Here is a 23,804-nt window from a genome sequence, read left to right on the forward strand (position 1 = left end):
TACTGAATAAAATGAACTAAGTTGGCATGTGTCCCAAGTGCTGGAGTGCCATGACAGCTTCAATGAACACAATCAGTCAGGAATCTGATCTCACTTTTCATCCTTGCCACTTGTACCATTTTGAATCCTTATATTATTCTTGGGTATTGATGCATTTCTAACTTTTATGGAAACGCACTATCTTACAATTCATCAACACCATAATGTATTGCCCTAATATGTCCCTTAAGTCTTTCTTATTTAATGTAAAATTCAGAGGTTTAGCACTTTTTCAGTTTTATGTATGTGTTTCATTAAGTCTATCTATACTCAACTAAGTAGGTAGAAACATCTGAATTTACTTGTCAAGTTGTTTGATATCGATAGCCAGTTTCATGAGTCAGGGCCCACAAAATATTTCTAAACTGTATTACATGAATATATGCATATTTATTTAATATCTGTTATAGGTTGAGTTTTATTAAGTAATGATTATACAAACGTCAAGATAATGTTTGTTGTCTTTTCCCAGATGAAATATCTCACCTAGTTTGAAAAATTGACTTGAAAGCCTGAATAATGGGAAAATAGTAGTAGAAGAGTTCTGTTGAATTCATTGTGGCTTAAAAAGAAACATAAATATGGCCAGTGTCAGTAAGCCCAGTGTGCCATTTATGCAGACTTTATATAGGTTACCAGGAAATGAAAAGGTGACACAGAACCTTATGGATAAACTACTATGCCCACAAAAAGTATGGTTACCTTTCATGTGAAATGGTTGGAGTGTGAGGTAGAAATGAGGAAGTGAGATGAAATGAATTTGGGAAGGTAGTAGATTTTGGGGATGAAGCATCATCCACCCTGAAAAATACCTGACACTATTAATTTTCCTTGCCTTTACACAATGACAAACTAGTATTTTATTTATGCTAAAAAAAAATCATCTTCAAGTCATTTCTTTACCTTTGTGTGTGTCATAATCAGGAAACAGATGGCACACCCAAACTGAACAATTTGAAGAGCATTCAATAAAGAGACTATTTAAAGTTGAAGATAAGGTGTAAACAGAGATAGTGTCATACCCTGAGTCCAGTAGGGGTAAGCATGACACCATCCAGTGAGGCCCACAGTAAGGCCTAGGGATAAATCTGGGGGATGAATAATGCAAACTCTCCCTCCATCCTTCCACTTATTTCATAAAAGTGCTACTCATCTATCAAACCCAAAAGGAAACTGAAGAACCAAAGAGTCAATCAACCATAAGAGTTTGCTTCTAGTGCATAGAGTGAGGTGGAAGATGGTGGAGAGTGATCTGGAGGCACAAAAGAAGATCCAGTGCACTATTCTAAGTGACATTAAAATCAACAGGAACTTTTAAGTTTGCCTTCTCAATTTCTCTATTACCTCTGTATAAATATATATGGAGATTTAAAAATCTGAATTTTAATCTACACATAAATGGGGTTCCTTTCAGGTTTATTGGAAACAAAATGACATGTGCAGATTTGTATTTTAAAGTCAGCGTTCATAACCTTTCTAATGTGGAGGCTGGATGAGGAGACAAATCCACTGGTCATCAATAGTCCATGCAAATGGAAATAAGCACAGGAGTTACACGAGTAGCATGGAGAATAGCAAGGAAAGAATAGAAGATTATCAAGAGGTAAGCCAAAAAGTGTTTGCTAAACAGTTTTGTGTCTGCCTCTGAGTGAGAGTATGTCTGTGGGAGGGGAGATGGTGTTAGTAAGCTATGAAATTAAAATTGATTTCAAGAATCCATTTTAGAGTTCTTGGTCATGACATTGACCTAAATACCTAGGGAAAGAAATGCATTTAGTTCTTGGGGAGATAAAAGTAAATTCAGTTAGGATGATGAAATAGAGAAGGCTAAGAAATGTACAGATTGTAATTAGTGATAAGAGGTCAGAAGTATGTGTATAAAGCTCAAAATAGTGGTTTGAATTAGAGATATAAATTGAAGTTGAAACCATAAAAATGGATAAGATTGCCCAGGGAGATCAACTGTAAAGAGACAAGGTCATTATTGAGTCATCCATATTTTCAAATTTACTAGACACACACACACAAAGAAATAAAAGACATAATGATTTAAGAGAAAGAAACATAAAATTTTCATTATTCTCAGATGACACAATTATCCAGTCAGGAAATCCTAAAATTGCTAGAAGGAAAAGAAGACCTACTAGACTTAATAAGTCAGTTTAATAATGTTGCAGAACTCAAAATAAATTATCTAACTGTATGGTAGGAATAAAAATTTGGAAAATGAAATTTAAAGAATACCTTTTCAAAAAGCATCCAAAGACATAGATACTTGGGATTATATTTTATGAAAGTTGTCCAAGATCTTTACATTAAAAGCTATTGGGTGCCTGGGTGGTTCAGTCAATTAAGCATCTGACTTCAACAGAGGTCATGATCTCACAGTTCATGGGTTCAAGCCCCACATCAGGCTCTGTGCTGACGGTTCAGAGCTTGGAGCCTGCTTCAGATTCTCTGTCTCCCTTTCTCTCTGCCACTCACCCCACTCACACTCTGTCTCTCTCTATCAAAAATGAATAAACATTAAAAATTAAGAAAAAAATAAAAGCTATAAAATAAGGGCAAGGTAAAATTTTAAAGTCCTAAATAAACAAGAAATATACTGCATTCATCGATTAAAAGAGTCAAAATTATTAACATTGTAAGTGTCCACAAAATGAAGCATAGATTCAATGCAATCCTAAAATCACAGCACACTTTTTTTTGTTGTTTCGTGAATAATGGCAAAATGATTCTAAAACGTAAATGGAAATGAAAAGTTCTAGGAAAACCAAAATAATAATGACAAAGGAAAACAAAATAGGAAGAATCTCTCTTTCTGACTTAAAGTTTTGCTATTATGCTACAGTGAACAAGACAGTGTGGTTTAGTCAAAAGATAGACAAATAAGTCAATAGAACAGAGTAGACAATTAAAAAACAGGCCCACCTCCCTATCTAATTATCAAATAATTTTTAAGGGTGTTAAGCAACCCAGTGGAGAAAGAAAATTTTCTTTGACAAATGGTGTTGGAATTGAATATCCATATAAAAAAGCAAAACAAACCTTGACATTTAACTCACACAAAACATGAAAACTAATTCAAATTGAAGACCTAACACCCAATACATAGACAGAAGTTAAAAGTCAAAACTGTAAGCATTCTAAAAGAAAACATAGAATATATTTGTGACTTAAAGAGGCAAATATTTCATTTTTCCATCACAAAAGTTTTAAATTCCTGCTCACCAAACTGCTGTAAAAAAATAATCTGGATAGTCAGGGACTGGTAAAAATATATTTTAACACACCTGACAAAGGATTACATCTTGAATATATGAAGAACTCCTACAACTCCTTAACAAAATTACTAACAATGTGGGGTGCCTGGTTGGCTCAGTCAGTTGAGCATCTGACTTCGGTTCAGGTCATGATCTAAGAGTTTGCAAGTTTGAGCCCCATGTAGGACTCTGTGCTGACAGCTTAGACCTGGAGCCTATTTTGGATTCTGTGTCTCTTCTCTGTGTCTCTCTGCCCTTACCCCACTCACACTGTCTCTCCCTTAAAAATAAACATTTAAAAATTAAAAAAAAAAAATTGCTAACAATGCAAAATAATTTGCAAATGTCTGAGCTAATAAAATAAAATAGTCCTATTTTGATATAGATGTGGCTTACAAAACTGTACATATTTACTAAAACTGATCTGACTGCCTTAAAAAATGAAATTAACTGGACATTTCACAGTTTATCTGGGTATAGGAGTGCTAGATCCTACCTACCCTCTAAAACCAATCAGAAAAGCCACAAAAAGTCTTCTGGTGTCTTGTGGATGGTTGACTTTTCTGTAGAAACAGTGAGTACTAGTATTGCAAAGCAATGCATTTTTAGTACAGAAGATTATGACATGGCAACTCAGGGTACACCGCTGAATCATTACAAGCATATATGCTTAATATTATTGTTTGATATAATCATTCAACAGACTCATAGGTAAGAACTAGCTCCATATCACTAATCCACTGAGGTCCTAGAAAAGACAGTGATGGCAGTGAAAAAAGAAGTGTGGCAGAAATGTAACTGGTTATTCTCACAGCAAGGGTCCACGTTAACAGAAAAATCCCTAGTGTTCTTTTGAATATCACTCAAGTTTTCAGACACAGGCTGCCTCACACTGTAACATCCTTTCCTCCAGAGTCACTTTTTATGAAGTGTATTGAATGAGAGTGGCCCTGACTTTTATTTAGTTTGAAATAGATCATATATATTCATATCATGGAAATAATGTAAGAATTATAAACTCACAACCCAGGTTCAGAAGGAAAGTTTAAATCGAAGTTCCCCGTGTATTTCTCCCAATTCGCCTTGTCCCTCCTCCTCCACTCCCACTGTACAAAAGGCAACTATAGTCTGGAATTTGCTATACATCCATTCTATAGAAGTTTTCACATTTTGTTACAGATTTATCAGAAAACAACACACAGTATGTTTTTGGGTGTTTTTAATCCTTGAAATGAATTTTATTATATTGCCTATATGCTTTTGTAACTTGATATTTTTCACTCAATATTGTATCAGTGAGATGTCTCCATGTTGATACATGCTACAGCTCACTCCTTTCCTTACCTTATTTTTTTTGTGGGTTGGTGTTTTTTGTTTTTTTGTGTTTTGTTCTTGTTGTTGTTTCCTTTTGGTCCAAAAGTTGATAGGGATAAGCTGGTGAACTTCCATTTTGATCATGTTGCCTTTTTTCTTTTCTCCTTTAGTGAAATTGAAAGTACCCTGATGAGTATTTCAGGCATTTTCTGGGTGAGAGAACTGACTTTGGCAGGAGTTTGTATGCCACAGTTGTTTTCCCCTTTCAGAGCTGAGCTGAAGTGTTAATTACTTATTCCAACTGGCAGTCTTGCAAAAATTTCTTTGAAAGCAAGGGCTAAAATTGTGGAGATAGTAGCTGTGAAAGAGGAGCATGGCAACCCAAATTTATACCAAACAAGGTGACAAAAATGGATGAAAGCAGTGTCCCTAAAACTGACCCAAAGTTTCCAACAGAACAGAAGGAATACATACAGATCCCAAAATGATTGAAGTGAATAAGCTCCTATATACTTCCACCATTATGTCTAAATAGAGAGACGACACGTTTCCCAGCTCACAGAATGTGAGATATTTTGGGAGATAATGCCAATGTATTTGAAGTGAGTCAAGAATTCTCTGCCTCCATCTGCATGCTTGGGCAGTGTACATTTTCTGGTATAAATGGAGTGATGATAATAATAATAACCCCATTATTTGAGTGCTTATTCTGTGCCCTGCAGCTTTCAAAAGACTTTATGTATAACAGATTAATTCCTCACAGTAATATTATGAAGGAAAAACCATTATTTTTCCCATTTATAAGTAAAGAACATGGGCACCAAAAGATTCACTAACCAGTTCAAATATATAAATCTTAAAAAAATGGAAATTTTTGTTAGACATTCCTCATTTTGTTCAGTGACTATTGACTGACATCCCGCTCCTTACCATTTCTGTTAACCCCTAGAAATTCCACACTGTAGGAATAATTTCATTTATATCCCTTTCCAAACTGGTCAAATATGTGTTCCATAGATGTTCTGAAGGCTGGGCCAGTGTTCCCAAATATACCAAAAGTGAAAAGAGCTTAGGTTTGATTAGACTTGAATTTGTCTTAAATCTATATCTATAATTTACCAGTTGCAGAACTGACCATCAGTGTTCTCCTCTTTAGAATGGAAAAATAATAGCACTTCATGCATGGTTGTGGTGAATAAAAGAGTTCATGTATACAGAAGTGCACTGGGTGGAGTTCCTAGGATTGGATACAAGTCCCATAACAGAACAAAAAGTGTAAAGGGTCCAGTGCTATAAACCTAAGGAACTATACCATCTGTTAGAACTAGCTAAAGTCCCAAGGGCAATCTCAGAGGTACAATTTCAACAGAAACAGCTCTACCACCATTTCTTTTGCCACCTGGATGAATGAATATAAGTGTAAAAATGGAAGAGGGCCAGTTATGGCCTTTGAGTTGGGCACGGTTCATAAAAAGAAACCCTCCCTTTTCCTTTCTTTCCCCAAGGGAGAGAAACATCAAGAGAAAGTCTTAGAGATGTCTTACATATTCTAATGTTTATTCTAATGTTCAGTGGCTACCAGAAATGGACAAAACCATGGGTGAGGCTTGGTGGGTGGGATAATGGAGAGAAGACAAGGACACTCACCAAAACTCAATTCCAAAGAGTCACAGATACTTGCCATCTCTTGTCCATAAAGTTCAGGTCTGCAGGCCATAAAGAACATAGGTTTGTTAGGGACGAAACCAGCAGAGGGCAAAAGGGCACTTGCTTAATTTGACATGGCACTTCCACTGGGGACAGCCAGAAATATATTGGAACTGTCAATGGACGAACATTCCCTGCTCAGACTAGTCAGAATTCAGCTTTTATCAGCAGGATCTCCTAACTGAAAAAATAGAAAATGAACTAGAAAAGTAATTATGAGTAACCAAGGAGAAGACACCAGATTTATAACAGAGAGCCATAAAAGGGGATGACATTTGTTTCCCCCTAATAGATTCACCCTCAGAACCTGAATGGCAAGCACGGGAAGATGAGGGGGCAGATGAAAGAGCAGATTTGGGCTCCCATTAAACTCCAGGCTGCTCGGGCCATTAGTTTAGCTTGCACTGGTAGGGGATTGGATCTGAGAGAGGAAAACTTTGAACAAGATGTGAAATTGAAAATATGAAGCAAAAAAGGTGAAGTTGTGAGGTCTAAAAATATGTTTCAATAACTCTAAGTATCTAAATCATATAGAATTGGACTGCTATGCCATTACCATTAAGGAAGTTAGGTCCGCATAGTAAAGGTGGGAGTATTGATAGAACATTTCTGGTAGCCATTACTGGAGAAATAACATAATTGAGTCTTTAAACATCTGCAAGTTATAATTGCATACTTTATCAATACAGCAATTATTAAGCTATTGCCCCTCTCTTCCAATCCAGCCTTCTATTCTCCATGTTGCATAACTGCAACAGTGACTACAGAAACCGCAGTTCCCATTCATTACTCCTTGTGGTGTTCTACCAAAAGGGGAAAATAGACTGAGAGATTGAAGAGGGAAGAAACACCCCTTCCTGTTTGTTTGCCATACCTGTCAGCATCGCCTAGGCACTATATCCTCACCTTTTCATTAATTCTAATTTCTAGCTTTCATGGCATTCTCAGCCCACGCTGGACAATGCTATCCCCTCAGAGGTATTAGCCTCAGATCCCCAGAACACCTCCTCCCCACTTCTAGGTTCTGATATACCCACCTCTTCACTTTCTTCTCCCAATCTCTAGGGCGATATTTGCTTCTTAAAGTTACTGTGTTAACTCAGTGTTCTCATTTTGTTTGTTTTCTATGACTAGTTTAAACATTTTCTCACAATAATCTGTCTCTTAAAATAACTAGTGTTTCAAATGTTTTCTTTCTTTTTTCTTATGTTTATTTAATTTAAGAGAGAGAGACAAAGAGAGAGACAGAGAGCGAGCGAGTGAGCAGGGAAGGGGTAGAAGTTCCTTGCTGCCAGCACAGAGCCTGATGTGGGCCTCAAACCCACGAACCTCATGACCTCAGCTGAAACCAAGAGTTGGATGCTTAACCAAATGAGCCACCCAGGTGCTCCTCAAAAGTTTTCTTGACTGGACTGTGGTTGATAGAAAGGTATATATTATCATTCACTATATACAAGATATACTAGTTACAGACTTAATATGTAATAGATAGTCAGTTAATAGCAGTTCCTGCCCCTGGTGAGAGGCAGAAATAGAAGCTGGAATTCTACTGTGCTTTTCTCTCCCCAGGAGTACTTATTTGACTATTAATAGAAGCATTGTTTTTATAATAGGGCCATGAAGACTTTCACCAAAGAAAGACCCTGGTTGTGATAGTGAATATATACATACTCACTATTTCTCACTATCATTTCTATAGTTGTACCCCCTTAACCACATGGAATATGTTCCAAGACTCCCATCGGATGCCTGAAACTGTAAGTAGTACTGAATCCTATATATACTATGCTTTTCCCTACACATACCTACCTATGAGAAAGGTTAATTTATAAATTAGGCACAGCAGGAGATGAATAACGATAACTAACAATAAAATAGAACAATTACAGCAATACTCTTTAATACAAGTTATATGAACGTGGTATCTTTCTCTAAATACCTTACAGTACTTCACTCATACTTCTCTCTGTGATGATATAAGATGATAAGATGCTATGTGGTGAGATAAAGTGAGGTGAATGATGTAGGCACTGTGACATAAGGTTCGGCTGCTATTGACCTCTGACATTGTGTCAGAAGGGTGATCAGGCATTGCAGCTGACTGCAGGCAGCTGAAACCTCAGAAAGTGAAACCGTGGATAAGGTAGGGCTTCTATTTATCACTTTTTCTTTGTGTATGCATATACATGTACATATATGTATACAAAATATAGAAAAATATATGACATATAATGTATAAATATATAAAATATACAACAATATATCTCATATGTATGTGAGAAAAAGCAAAGATAAGAGAGGACCATTACATTAAATGATGGTAACAGTATTTTCAAGTTTGAGATTTATATAGTGAGTTTGCTTAGATAAATGGTGTTCCAAATCTGTATGTATATAATTTGACGATCAGGGATTTAAAAATCCCTCACATTTAAAAATCTTGTATCTGGCAACTGCAGCAATCTAAATTTCTGTGCACAAAATGTTGCTACCTAGGTCACTCCATAAAGGTCTTCAAGTTTAATCAACAGATAATTAAGGAATGAATTTTATAATCTTGTCTCTGAGCTTTGTCCTTCTTTTCCTGCCACAATTGGGTCATTGAGGACCATGGCTGCAACTATATAAAACTATATAAAATCTTTCTAGTTTTGGAATGTGAATTTTCAGATGTTATATTTTTATCTTCAACAGTTTTATTTAGATTTTAGTTCCTGCCTTAATTTATTTTCTATTTTAACTTATCATGATCATTCTTTTTATTCTGATGGTTCCACATTTCTGGGGGAACAGCTTAGACATCTCATGAGAATGACAAGCACTCCAGTTGGCCAGCAGGGTTGAAACCTCATTCTGTGGTAAGGAGACAGATGCTACCTGTGTCACCCCAATGAATTTGAAGCCCTCTGTAATCTCTGCGCATTTCAAATTTTTGTACCTGAGCCTCCTGGGTTACAATTAGTTTTTAACAACGTACTTTGAGCTTCTAGCAATCTCTGGTCACTCATAAATTAGCTATTCACCTAGAACTACATAAAAATGAAGCATACTTTTCTTTCACCACCCATAATAACATCAAAGTTTTTGATTCCCCATCATCCTGAGGCCTTTCACAATAGAAAAAGATATTTACTTAACTCATTCCAGAAGACCATTTGGAAAAAAAGTGTCAATGAATGAAAGTAAACAGAAAAAAGGAAACAATAAAGAGAGGTTGAAGAACTGTACAACATAAGGCCATCTGCAATCGTGTCAGTACAAACAAAGTAAGACCTATTTTCTAACCTCTGCACACCTCGGGACTACCATATAGTAAGAGAGAGTGAATCTGTGTGGAATAAATGTACAAGTCTTCTTTTAATCGGCTATTCATTAATTGATCGTGTATTTATTAAGTAACTAATTTATGACAGGAAAATAAGCAAAGAAGGAGAAAAAATCAATAACAACACTAACAATACAACAACAATAAAAACACCAACTAAAACACACTGCCTTCACAGTCCTTATATACTAATACAGTGATTCATACAATATCAAGTAAATACAATAGATAGTTTATCAAAGAGTAATGGGTGGCATGGAAACAAACAGGCGTTTGTGTGTTTGTGTGTGGTGTTACTTTTAAAAGGGGTCAGAAATACATCACAGAGAAGAATCTTTGAGTGAGCATCTTAAGGAGATGAAAAAAAAAATGAGTCTTGTAATTAGAAGGAAGGAAGGGGAGGCTGGGTGGCTCAGTCAGTTAAGCATCTGACTGGCTCAGGTTATGATCTCGTGGTTCTTGAGTTCAGGCCCCACGTTAGTCTCTGTGCTGACAGCTCAGAGCCTGGAGCCTGCTTCGGTTTCTGCGTCTCTCTCTCTGCCCCTCTCCCACTCATGCTCTGTCTCTGTCTCTCAAAAATGAATAGATGTTTAAAAAAATAATGAAACAAAAGTGAAGGAAAGGACAAGTGCCAAGGCCTTGAGGCCTCAGTGTGCCAGAAGTCCTAAAGAATAAGAAGCTTTGTACATCTAGGGTGGAGTGAGTTAGATACACAGGACTGCATGTGAAATGGGGTGTTCAAGTTGCAGAGATAAAATTTGGTATCATCAGACTATAGATGGTATTTAATAGACAAACTCTTACAGGAAGTGAGTCTAATGTGGATTGTTCTGCTGCTGGGTCAAGTCTCCGTTCCAAGATTTTATTATTGTTTTTTTTTAAACGGGAACAATAGCCCTAATAGCAAAGACAACAAAGAAGAAGAAACAACATTCGAAGTATATTATTATTTGTCATATTATAAATGTTCTCCCTTGAAAAGATATTCTAGATCTGTTTTTGTTGTGTTTTCCTGTGGCTAAAATGTTTAAAGAACAATTGTGACCACCTGGTTAGGAAACAATTGTGTGCTCTTTTAATTTGATGTGTAAAATTAAAATCGTTTTGAAAGTGAAATTACATTTTTATTTTGAAATTTATGGGAATGAAAAGGCAGAACTTTCCTTTCTAACAATGATAAAATAATTTTAAAACAAATATGTCATCTCACACAATGACATAACTGTGGAATTCGACATAAGGTTAATTCTTATGTAACCTCATTAGGCATGTTATGTTTCAGAAATATAAGAAAGTCTGATTGTAGCTCAGCATTATTTGTCATACAATTTTATTGCCTAAGGGAGATGATAAACAATAAAGTTAGTCTGCAATGATTTTATTTAGCCAAGATTTGTACTACATACTACATGTATTATATTCTAAGCATGTTAAAAATAAATGGGTGATGGGCATTACGGAGGGCACTTGTTGGGATGAGCGCTGGGTGTTATATGTAAGAGATGAATCACTGGGTTGCTGGAGCCAATACTACACTGTATGTTAGCTAGCTTGAATTTAAATAAATAAAATTTTAAAATATTAACACATTTAGCTTTCCTTACACTTGTCTATGGTAGGAACTTTATTATCAGTACTTTATAGATTTTTACAAATGGAGATACAGAGAGGTTAAGTGTGCTCAGAGACACATATCTAGTAAACGGCGGAGCCAGTATTTGAACCCAGACAGACTGGGGACAGATCCCTGCATTTCATCTGTATGAAAATGTTATTCTAATTAATCATTGACCCTTCTCATTATATCCTATGTATATGTTAACAACTGGATATACATGTCAAGGATTGAAGAAAAGAGATTTGTATTTTAACTTGGGTAGGCTTTTGCTGCAATAGATCCCTTGAAGTACAAGATAGTGACTACACTGCTTCAACTTCTTTGTAGTGATGCCTTACTTCACGCAATCATTTTAAATTCTCACATGTACTCACTCTTACTCACTTTCTCTATTCTATCCCCTATCAGCCAGGAGACTAAGGAACATAGGATTCATGTAGCTGTGGTTATCTATGCTGTCACCATTCACCTTTCAGAAGGATTACCAAAACTCCAAAATGAAAGGAAATTAATAAATCTATTAATCCAATTCCCTATCCTTTCATGGGAGGAAATTGAAGCAGAAAGTAATCCAAATCCATTCAGAGAATACCTGCATCAGTGAGGACTTAATCTAGAACAGCACTGGCAAACTTATTCCATAAAGGACCGGAGAGTAAATAGACTGTGCTTTGCAAGCCGCATGCAATCTGTCATATATTCTTGTTTATTTTACAGCCTTTTAAATGGTACAAAATCTTCTTGGCTCTCAAAGCCATACAAAATCAGACTGCAATCTTGATTTGCCCACTGGTTATAGTTGGCACAATCTGATGTAGATGGCACTTTAAAAACACTGCCTAATTCTAATTTTATGTTTTGATTATGAATCTAATTATTCTTTCTTTCCTTCCTTCACCTCTCTATAATATTTATTAAGTGCACACTACTTGCTGGGCCCAATGTCCAATATTGAGGTATGCGAGGCAGACCAAATCTCTATACTTGTTTGCCTTGTTATAGGACAGAAAATAAGCACATTTAAAAGTAAACAGAAAAAATATAAATTCAAATATTAATAAGTGCAGTGAAGACAATAAAGCAAGGCACTAAAATAGTTTGAACATTGAAGGTACAGCATACTTTATCCTGGGTGGTTATGGAAATTCTTTCTGAGAAGACACATTTCAGAGATTTGAATGAACACATCAGCAAGATAAGAAGAATGCTAATACACAGGACTGTTGATATTAGATGAATAGTCTAATACCAGATGCTGGCCCTTAGGTACATCTGAAAGCTTGGTCCACTTTCTGGAGCAGCCAGGCTCATGAAAGCTGTCAATGTAAAATTTTTGAACTTGTAGTAGGTGAAAGAGCCCAGTCAACAAAGAACCTGGATCAGAGTTGAAAGTGTCCAAGAAATAGGCAGGGAGTGAACCAATACTTCTGGACCACAGTTATTGAGAAGGGTGGTGAAGGGAGGTGAGGATGACTCTTATAATGGGCTTTGCAATTTATTTTCATTGCAATGGTAAATTACTGCAGGATTAAAATAAGGGAGGAATGCCATCAGATTCATTCTTTAAGAAAAATGTCACTCTGGAGAATGCAAGGGTGCAGAGTAGAATTAGAAAATGTAGATGTTATTCCCAAAAAAGAAAAAAAAAATCAGGCAAAGTCACCAAAAATGCTCTATGATGCATAGTTTATTTTCAGAAGATCTAAGCACAGATTTATTTTAACTGTTACTATTTATTACACATTCCAGAATTTCAGGCTTCTCTTTCAAAAATAAAAAAAACAACCTCTATCCATTATTTTTTCAGCATAAAGGAGAAGAAAATGAAGAGCACTTCTGTGGTGTAAATATGAGAAATACAACAACAATAGGTGTCTTAATTTTAACCATTCGTGTTTTCCACAATACTAGAAATCGGCAGATTCCAGAAACTCAGGTGCCACCTCAAGTTGTATTGATTTTCTCTGGGTAATTAATTTGTGTTCTTCTATAAAGAACTATTTAAAGATATTTTTACTTAAAATTGAAAAAGCATAACAATAGGTAAAAGAACACTTGATGTGCACCAATGGCTCTCCTTCCTTCGAATCTATTGATTTCTAGTATAATCATTAATATAATTGACGAATTTTGTACAAAAGGAAAATGGGGTTCTGCTTGCTTGTCTGTCTAAATTATGCCTACTTATTAAAAGAAAATTAAGAGGAAACAAATTAGGAAAGAAAAAGAAAACAGGGAAAAGAAGGTAATAAAATATGAACAGTATCAATCAATTTCTGACAAAGACAATCATTTAAATTGCTATTTTGGTGGGGCATGTTTGCTTGATGCAATAATAGAAGCCAAGTTTTACATATTCTCAAGGAAAATGCATTTAGTTACCTGATAAAAATTGCTTTTATACCTGTTACTCTTCTAGGGTTGCCCTGTTTAGTAAACAACTAAATAGTGTAACTGCTTCTGTCCCCTTTCTGACACCCCCACCTCAGTATTTTAATATTTCTCTGCACAGTAGCTACTAGCAAGAGTGATCTGTTCAAAAATCCAAAAATAAGTAAGTAAGTAAGTAAATAAATAAATAAATAAAGCAGGCTTCAAATTCCTCTCTATAGTTATCAAAATGCTGCATTGTTCAAACTCCATGCTATGGGCTACAATTCTCCAAATGACCTCACTACCTCCATCTGTCAACCCCCTGCCCCCTACTTCTATACCACACCATTTTCTCATTCCTGAAGCTCATGGAGAACCCCATAATCACTTTGGTTAAGGCTCTTTTTACTTTCTATTGCAGCATCTATTTTTATTTCTTCCACAGTCTTTATTTTGATCTGTGATTATCTTGCTTCTGAATATTGGCTTATGTAGTTTCCTTCTCTCCCTGATTGCATTAAGTTCCTTTAGGGGGAGAGAACATGTCTATTTATCCTTTTTAATCAATGGTTTAGAGTAGATATGGGGTAAATTCTTATCAAATGGATGGATAACTAAACTTATGAGCTTGAGAACACAATATTCTTTTGGAAAATAATACAACAAGATATCCTTGCTTCTCTGTGTTAGAAATATCAATTTACATATTGTTTTGTTTGTTCATACTTCTGGGCAAAAAGGCCATGGGAAGAACATATCTGATTTCTCTGCCAATTGCCACCTCCCTCATATCCATTGACATTACACGTAATATGAAAAGACAAATACAAAAAGCTTTATGCTATAAAAGTGTCATCTGTCTCCATGTCAATAAGTGAGAGATTCCTCTTACATTCTGCACCAATGAAAGCCCTGGTGTGTTGCTTCTCAAGAAAAATATACAGCATTGCCAGCAAGTGAGTTTGGAAGAACCCACAGAAGGGCGCCTGGGTGGCTCAGTCGGTTAGGCATTCGACTTTGGCCCAGGTCATGATCTCATTTCTGCCCCGGTCATGATCTCATGGTTTATGGGTTCAAGCCCCGTGTCAGCCTCTCTGCTGACAGCTCAGAGCCTGGAGCCTCCTTTGGATTCTGTGTCTTCCTCTCTCTCCACTCCTCTCCCACTGATGATCTGTCTGTCTCTCAAAAATAAATAAATGTTAAAATGTTTTTTGAAGAACCCAGACAGGTAACACTGGCATAAATCAATTTATAGGGCTAAAGTCAAAGGGAGAGAGAGATAGTAAAGACTAGGAGAAGAGCTGTATTTGAGTTACCTAATAGTAGTTTCTAAAATCAGAAGTATTAGGCAAAAGCCCTGGACAATCTCTGGGGTCATATATAGTGGGTATGCTCACCAAAATCCTGGTGTGATAAAGAGCTTAACCCTAAAATGAACCAGACAGGGATGTGATCTTGAACTTGCCAATAGAAAGAAAAAAAAAAACACAGGATACAAGAAAACATTTACTTCTTTCTGATAGTACATATAATAATGGTAATAATAATAATAGCTAATGGCAAATAGGAACACTTTTTCTTGCAGACTGTTCTAAGCACTTTGAACTTATATTAACTCAATTCTTACCTCAATGCTATGATATAATCTTATGTTTATCTTCATTTTATAGGTGAAGAAATGTAAGCAGAGACAAGTAAGAAAATTTTCGTAAAGTCCTACACTACTAGCTGGCAGAGCCTGGCTTCATATCAAGGCTATTTGAGCTCCTCACTATGCTATGCTGTCTTGGCTGTTAGTTTGTGGCAAATAATGTGGCAAATAATGTTCCCCTGAGGAGACTTACGGGTTTTAGCTATCTAGCCCCACTCTTCAAATTACTAAAATTATTCTATCAGTGACCCCAAATTCTCTGTATGAAGTATAAGAGAACCTGGGTGGCTCAGTCATTAGACATCTGACTCTTTCTTTTAATGTTTATTTATTTGAAAGAGAGAGAGAGTGCAAGCAGCAGAGAGAGAGAGAGAGAGAGAGAGAGAGAGAGTAGGAGAGAATCCCAAGTAGGCTCTGTGCTGTCAAGACAGAGCCCAATTTAGGGCTCAATCTCATGAACCTGAGATCATTACCTGAACAACTGGAATAGAAACAATTAATGATGGAAGTAATATGAAAGTATGGCAAAAACTAAGCACAATTGGTTTTAATTATATCAATGTTGTATGTGTATATATATATATATATATATGTATATATATATATATATATAGTGCATATATATATATATATATAGTGCAAAAAGGTAATTTTATTAAAGCATGGGGACAGGAACAATGGACAGAAGGTGCTGCCACATACCTATATTTTAAATAAATATAAGAAAACTGATAACTCAAAATGAGAAAAAAAATAATCAAGATGGCCTCAGATTTCTCTGTATCATCACATTACATTGCAAGCCTAACAAGAAAAGAATTTGGAGAATAAACAGCTGCCATCTCTAATTACCTGGCAAAATTGTCCCTCAATTTTTAAAAGCTACAAATACTCATCTCGGTATATTTAAAATTATAAATTAACTAGTGAAATAGTCCCACTGAATAAGAAAATGTTACATGGGGAAAAATCAGGAGGTAAAGTATAAAATAATTTTAAGTGAGCCTTAAAACAAGTTATATATAGATGTAGATTTAAATTATCCTAAATTGACACTGTCCTATTACCTGCTGGCAACTGTATTTGAAGTGGGGGAGATTGAGATGAATAAGAAATGTCCCGGGGAGCCTGGGTGGCTCAGTCAGTTGAGCGTCTGACTCCTGATTTCTGGTTCAGGCCATGATCCCAGGGTCAGGGATTGATCCCAGCATCGGGCTCTGTGCTGACAGCATGGAGCCTGCCTGGGATTCTCCCTCTCCCTCTCTCTCTGCCCCTGCCCTGCTCACGTGTATGTTTTCTCTCTCTCTTAAAATAAATAAATAAACTTAAAATAAAAGAAATATCCCTAAACTCATCATTGTTAAGTTGTTAATAAAAACTTGTTATTGAGGAATTAAAATGTATATAACTAATGTACTAGATATAAAATAGTAACAAATAGGGAGAAAATGGGGAATGATAATAGAGCAAAGGGGAAGTAAGTCTGAGGAAGTGTAATATTTTAACATAAGATATTACAGACTCTGACTTATAATATATTAGCTTTGATTCGGGAAAAAAATCCATGTAAAACGTTACAAACTATTTTTCAAGAAAATGAGAACTACAGGTAGGTACAGAACTCAACACTGTGCCTGGCATAAAGTGATACTACAGTAAGTATTTCGTTTGGGAATAAATGAAGGAGTGTGAACATTGAGGCCCTGCTACAAACTGCAAAATCTCTTTGAAAATGTTATTTTTTCTCTGTGTAAGTGGATAATAAAGCTGATACTAAAGTCTGCTTATTAACCTTGTTCATCCTCAGAAAGAAACTGTTTTGTTGACTGTTTTGATACTGTGGGAAAAGAAATCCAATCTTTACAGTGTGCCAGGACCCATAGTTACATTGAAAATGTATTTTGCTGCTTACCATTTTTTTCTTTTTCTTTTTAATGAACAGCTTGTTTCTGAAGTAGACACACACAATTTGGCACAGTTCTCTACAGTTCAGCACAATATGGTTGAATTGGCAGTCTCTGCTCTGAGGAAGCCATTATTGTCTCTGAAACTTCATTAGTCAAATCCCTACAGAATGAGATCTTTACAAGGCAGAAATAAGACTAATGGCGTGATGCGGGCACAGATACACTAATCTTCATACTTGAAGAATATTTACCATGCAGAAAAGATGGCTAAGCAGCTTATAACGCATATGACTTTCTTTCATAATTCATTATGAAGAAACAAAGTTCTTTTTTTCAGAATCGATTTTAATAATGGTAATTTGAAGACTTTTTTTACTATGCACATGTATTGAAATTAATTTTAAAATATTTTTATATATTTACTGGTAACATAAAATATAATAGTATCACAAACATTAACTTTTTGAAAAAATTTATAGGATTTGTTTATTGTATTAAGCATTGTAGTTTATAAAGTCTTCAGTTAGCCAAAATTCAAAAGGACCGATTTGGATGATAAACTTTTCTCCATATGGTAAAACTTTTTCTTTCCACTACTTTTTGGGAATATTTTACAAAAAATGATATATTTCCTACATTAGCACAGTATAAGAACGTAATAAATATATTTCCCTGAGAATTCAGTCATTATTATGAATCACATTTGTACTAGCTTGTAAAAGTAGGTGTTAAGATATTAAGTGAAATATTTAAACTTGTAGAAAAAAAGTTACATTGGGCCCAAATCTTCCCTACACACACACACACACACACACACACACGCGCGCGCGCACACATGCACACATGAGATTATAAATATTTAATTTCAGGCATCATCAACATGTAAAATTTAAAATTACATAAAATTTAAAATTTAAAATTACGTAAAGGAGTTGAAAGGTCTAACTGAATTCTAGATTTGAATCCAGACCTATCATGGAGTCAATAATATATTTTTAAGAAAAATTAAAAATAATATACATAATTTAAAATATACAACATGAGTCATAGTGTTTAAAATGAGAACAAAAATTAAGATATTGTGAAATATTGCCAAAACAAACTACAATAGAGTTATTCTGAGCATATGGATGCATTCAGTAAATACATTATTAATTTGCATACCTGATTTTATCCTTCAAATGAAATTTTAGAGTGTTCAAGTTAGGCTATATAATCCTTTAAAATTTCTAACATAAATATATCTGAGTAATTGTGATTCATAAGTGGTCTACTGTACTCTATAATGTTCATATTGGCAAGTGAAATTGTCATATGAAAATTGTTCATGTGATTTTTAATATTTTGATGTATATTCTTTGTTATTTTTTATGGACTTAGCTCTCCAAGATCATTCACAAATATAGAATATATATTCCTTGTCAGGATAGTTGATTTTTTTGAGTATTTAACACTCAAGTTTTTACATAGTAGGTGTTCACTAAGTATTTACTCCTTAATTTTTTGACTAAAACATAATTATTTTGTATACTGTTGTATATCCAGAATCTAAAATATATGGTATAATTAATCAGAAGAAATATTAATTATTTCTAAGCTTAAATCATTAAAACAAGAACAATATATTTGTGGGGTTATTAAATTTTAGCACATGCATGCATAGTCATTATGCTTAAATATATGGAACCTGAAAATCTGGTATCTAGCAGCATAGACTTTCATAATTATTATTATCAGAATCAACTGGTTTTAGAGATACTACAAAGCTATGAAGGAATAAACTGTTAAGTAACTGATTACTTGAAAACCCATAATTTCTCTTCAATTTAAGGGATCCTGGTTATCTAATTTGTGTTTCCTGTATGAACCACTGTAGACTGATAATTAATTACCTTGAAATGCTGATCTAATGTAAAATTCAATAAGTTGCTTTTGCACATAACACATAGTTTTCCATTTTAATGACTCAGAGATAGGGACCTCCTCTGATCTCTCCTGAAAACTGTATTGTTGAAAAAAGACTGAAGATACTACTGGTGTCCTGCCCATATCCCCCATCCTCCCTGGGAGCTTGTTTGTTGACTGCTGTCTCAGTGTGAGAGTGTTCTCTGGATGCAGAAACTCCCTCTCCTGTCTCTCCAAAAGCCAAAGTTGGGAGGAGGCAGAATGGGGGTGTGTGGGGTGGGTGGGCTTGGCAGACACATGACCATCAGCCAATAAGCATCAGCCATTCTGGGGCATGTTCTTTACAGTTTCTCAGAGGGTCCCTAAAGGAATTGGAACCAGTTGCCCACATTGGTTATTTAGTCACAGATCCACTCTGCATCAGGTTGGCTCCTTTCTCTGTCTGAAGTTTACATCCCTTCCCTCACAGTACTTCTTGGTATTGTTTCTCCATAAGACACTACACCCCAATCCTTATTCTAAGTTTTGCATTTTGGAGGGAACCCAAACTAAAACAGCTATGGCCAGAAGTGGTTCTGGAAGGCAAATCCTCAAGATGGGATTCTACAATGTAATTTCTTGCCTACTGGGTGGTAAACAAATAATTCGTTGTTGTAAAAAACAAATGTGGTGACTGAATGCTACAACTTTGTAATTACTAAGACTTTCATCTGCAGAGAACTGGAATGAGGCACAGCTCAAGGGGAAGCACTGGCTTCTGTGATACCTCTGGCAACTAAAATATATAAGGCAATGGTAATTAGAGAGATTGTGGAGTTGGTAGCTTTGGGCTACTCTCTTAGAAGCCTTGATAAAGGGAAGGATAGGTTAGGTCATCCAACTATCAACTCAGACCTAACTATGAAAGCCAAAAAGCCTCCATCTCAGCATTTAAAGGAACCATCATTTCCTACACCTGGAGGTGAGACTATGCTGAAAGCAGGCTCAAAAGTTGACCATAAGCATGGCAAAATTAGAAGGACTATGGGTAAACAGAGGGAGTCTGGATATGGGGACTTTTGGTAGGATGTGCTAGAGAACTTCGAGTCCACATAATCATGTAAGCCCTTAGGTTCAAACAAGTACCCTCTTTCCCTTTTCTTGGGTAGACTAGCCTCCTGATATTTGCAGACCATGCAAAGACCACATCTGAGGTAGATGCCTTGTAAACTGATGTTTGTCCTTTTCAAGATTTTCCTGTCACCTACTCTCATTTCTTCTAGACTGCTAACTAAGCTCACAACTCAATATGACCCAAAAGATGAACTGAAAGGAAATGGGTTATTCACCAAAAGGCCTATGAAACTTTGCTAATATTTACCAGAATGGACCAGGAGGGCATGTCAGTGAGTTGCTTCTTAAACATGTTGAAGGGAGATGTGTGCAAATAAAGGGCAGCGTAGGAGAGAGTGAATTTATATGGAAGGATTTATGAGTCAGGATTTAATTCTTGGGTAAGGATGCTAGGAATGAAACTTTGAATCCTGGGGATGATAATGGCTTATAGTAAACTGGGTGGATATGCTGGCGCATCCTTGGCAAAGAATTGGGGAAGTGATCAGAAGACTCAGAGATATGGACGTGATTAATATGGACAAACATAAGATTTATTATGTAAGACCAGAAAACTCCTTTATTGGTTATATTGCCTCAGAAGGCCTAGGAGACACCGTCTTCACTAAAGTGATGAGGAATGTGATAATGCGAGGTACATTAGAATTGCCAAAAAGGCAGTGGTAGCTGTCCACTAGAGCCCAGATTGGATAATAGGAGATAAAGTCATGAAACTGCTTATTAACATGAATGTAAATAAGATTCTGTTAAAGATGAGGTCGGGTGATTGTACTTCACCTTGCCAAAGACAAGTTGGGTGTAATTCCAGTGTGTGCAACAAGCCTGAAATGGCTACCAAAGTCCTGACCTATAGGAATCTATCAGAGTAACTAATAGACTATTGATTTCCTATGGGCAAGAAAGGCAGCCAATGAAGTATTCCTTGAAATATAGATGCCAGTTAGATGGAGGATGCTGTTGGTGGCCATAAAAGGAACTCATGATTCCTTTCCCAGTTTTGAGGATTATTCCCAGACCACCAATTAAATGGAAACCAGACCCTCTTCGGGAAAGACTCTGCAATGCCAACATAAGTTTTTACAGTAGCTGCTTTCTCAAGCTTCCTCAATAGGACTTTGGTATTTTACCAAAGTAATTATGCATCAGGAAAAAAGTAAGACATAGATATTTAAGAAATGTTGGTTAGAAGATCTTACCTGGTACTGATACTAGGGGTCCCAAATGTCATCATAGTCCACCTTCAGAATGCGGTCACATGGACACAAAATGAAAAGTGCTATTCTAGCTCACATTCATCTCATGGTGGGATGACTGAGTCTGATCTCATTATGTAGTCATTACTCCTTTCCTTAACTGTGTACCCAGGAAACATACCAACTCACAGAAATCATTTTGATTTCTTACTATATGGAATGAAAACTATCATGATAAGAAAGGCCAACTGGAAGTCATCTTGAAATGGCTTTCCCTGGTCAAGTTAATTAGAAGCAATAGCCATGGCCAAAGTGGAATGGTAAAGAGTTAAGACATTCAAAAGACCTAAAAATTATAGGGTTGCTGATGTATGAGTCCTACAAAAACCAGATGGATAATGGTAGATGATTATAGATTATTGTAACTTTAACCTAGTGGTAACCTCAAGCATACCTGATATATAGAATGCAATATGTTTTCTAGAAGAGGTTAATACAGACTTTGGAACCTGGTATGTGGCTATCGATATGGTGATTGTATTCTTTTTATTCCTCATCAAGGCAGCAGTACTTACTAATTTTCTTGCCTAAAGGCTATGTTAATTCTTCTGTTCTCAACCACAAATAGTACAAAAAAGCCTTAATTGTCCAGACATTCCAGAAAAGTTTATGCTGGTCTAATATATTGATAGTATCATGTTAATTATACCTGGTGAGCAGGAAATGCCAAGTTCTTTAGATGTCCTGTTAAGAAATAAGTGGGCCAGTTGTTAGGAGATATACCCTACCAAGATTCAGTTTCTGCCACATCAGTGAGGTCATCAGATTAGCCTAATGAGGGGAGCAAACAGTTAATTTAACTGAGTAACGAGGATATTTCAAGGGATCCCCAGGTACAGGAACTACACTACAGGGCAAACACGCAGAGGACCAAGGTCATCATCTAGACAAAGAACCTCACCTTCCAGGAATACTGGTGTTACACAGAGGAGGCCTTCCTGTCTCTGGGTAGGCTAACCAGTTCCATTTGAACTTGTTCTCTTTGCAACAAAAAGGGGAAATGAACCAGCCTCTAGGGCCCTCCACATTTGCTTCCAAGATGGTAAAAATGTACTTTTGCTAACATATCAGATTGCAAAACAGCTCCAACAAGTAGCCGGACCAGCTTCCACTTTTAATGACAAAATTGAGAATTCTTTTGGTCACATCATCACCAAAACTCTATATTATCAGACTTTTAAAAATTTGCCAATGTGATGTGCTTGAGAATGAATCCCCATTGTGGCTTTAATTTTTCCCATTTCTATTCAGCTTGAGTACTTTTTTCTATCTTTATTGACATTTCAGATTTCTGTTGGTCTAAATTGCATCTTTCACCATTTTTAAAAAGTGGATTTTTAAAATCATTAGTTTTAAACTTCATTATATATTCTGGTTATTAATCTTTCTGAGCTTTATGTGCTGCACACATCTTCCAATCCGTGGTTCACATTTCAACTTGTGTATGATATATTTGGATACACAGAAAAAATAATATAAATGTAAATTATAGCACTATTTCCTTATTTACTTTTTGTCTTATATGAGAAATCATTTCTTATATCAATGACACATAGATAATTGCATATATTACGCTCTACACTTGGTTCTGTAATGTATGAGAAAACTATATTTGTGTTTGGTATATTTTAGGAATCTATTTTGCCCCCTCCTATTCATAACCAGGTGACTTCTCACTGTAGTGTATTGAGGAATCACTACTTTCTTCACAAATTTGCAGACATCATGGTAATATATCAAATTTCCACATAAACATGAATCTATTTCTGTACTTTCTGCTCTATTTTATTAACACATTTATCTCCACTGGCTCCACAGCCAAGACCTTGCCTTAATTCTTCTGATTTGATTATTAGAATTAATATATCATAGAACAGATCCTCTCACCTTGTTCCTGTCTTCAAAAAGTTTTTCTAATCTTTAATCATTTGTTCTTTCACTTTTATTTGAAAACCAATTAATCAAAATCCACTAAGAAATCTATTTAGATTACAATTTACTGCATAATATTTATAGCTTAATTTGGAGGCAGTTGAAATCCGTACAATGCAGATGCTTCTAAGCATGTGAAATTCACCTTATTTGGTATTACCTTAGTATGTTAATTATTTTTATAGCAATCTTGCAAATACTTTTAAAATGTAAATCTTTTGAATCCCATTCTTCCCAAGGCATTACCTGGGGTTATTGTATGAGTTTGGGGAATCCAGGAAGAAAGGTTCAGTTCTAACTCTTAGAGCAGTTCTGTGAAAAGAGAACATAAAGTATATATTTTTTTTAATTTCATCCAGAATCCAGATGAAGATAGAGAAATTTATTTTAATTTCTTTTGTTGC

Source organism: Panthera uncia (assembly GCF_023721935.1).
Source record: "Panthera uncia isolate 11264 chromosome A1 unlocalized genomic scaffold, Puncia_PCG_1.0 HiC_scaffold_16, whole genome shotgun sequence".
NCBI classification, from domain to species: domain Eukaryota; kingdom Metazoa; phylum Chordata; class Mammalia; order Carnivora; family Felidae; genus Panthera; species Panthera uncia.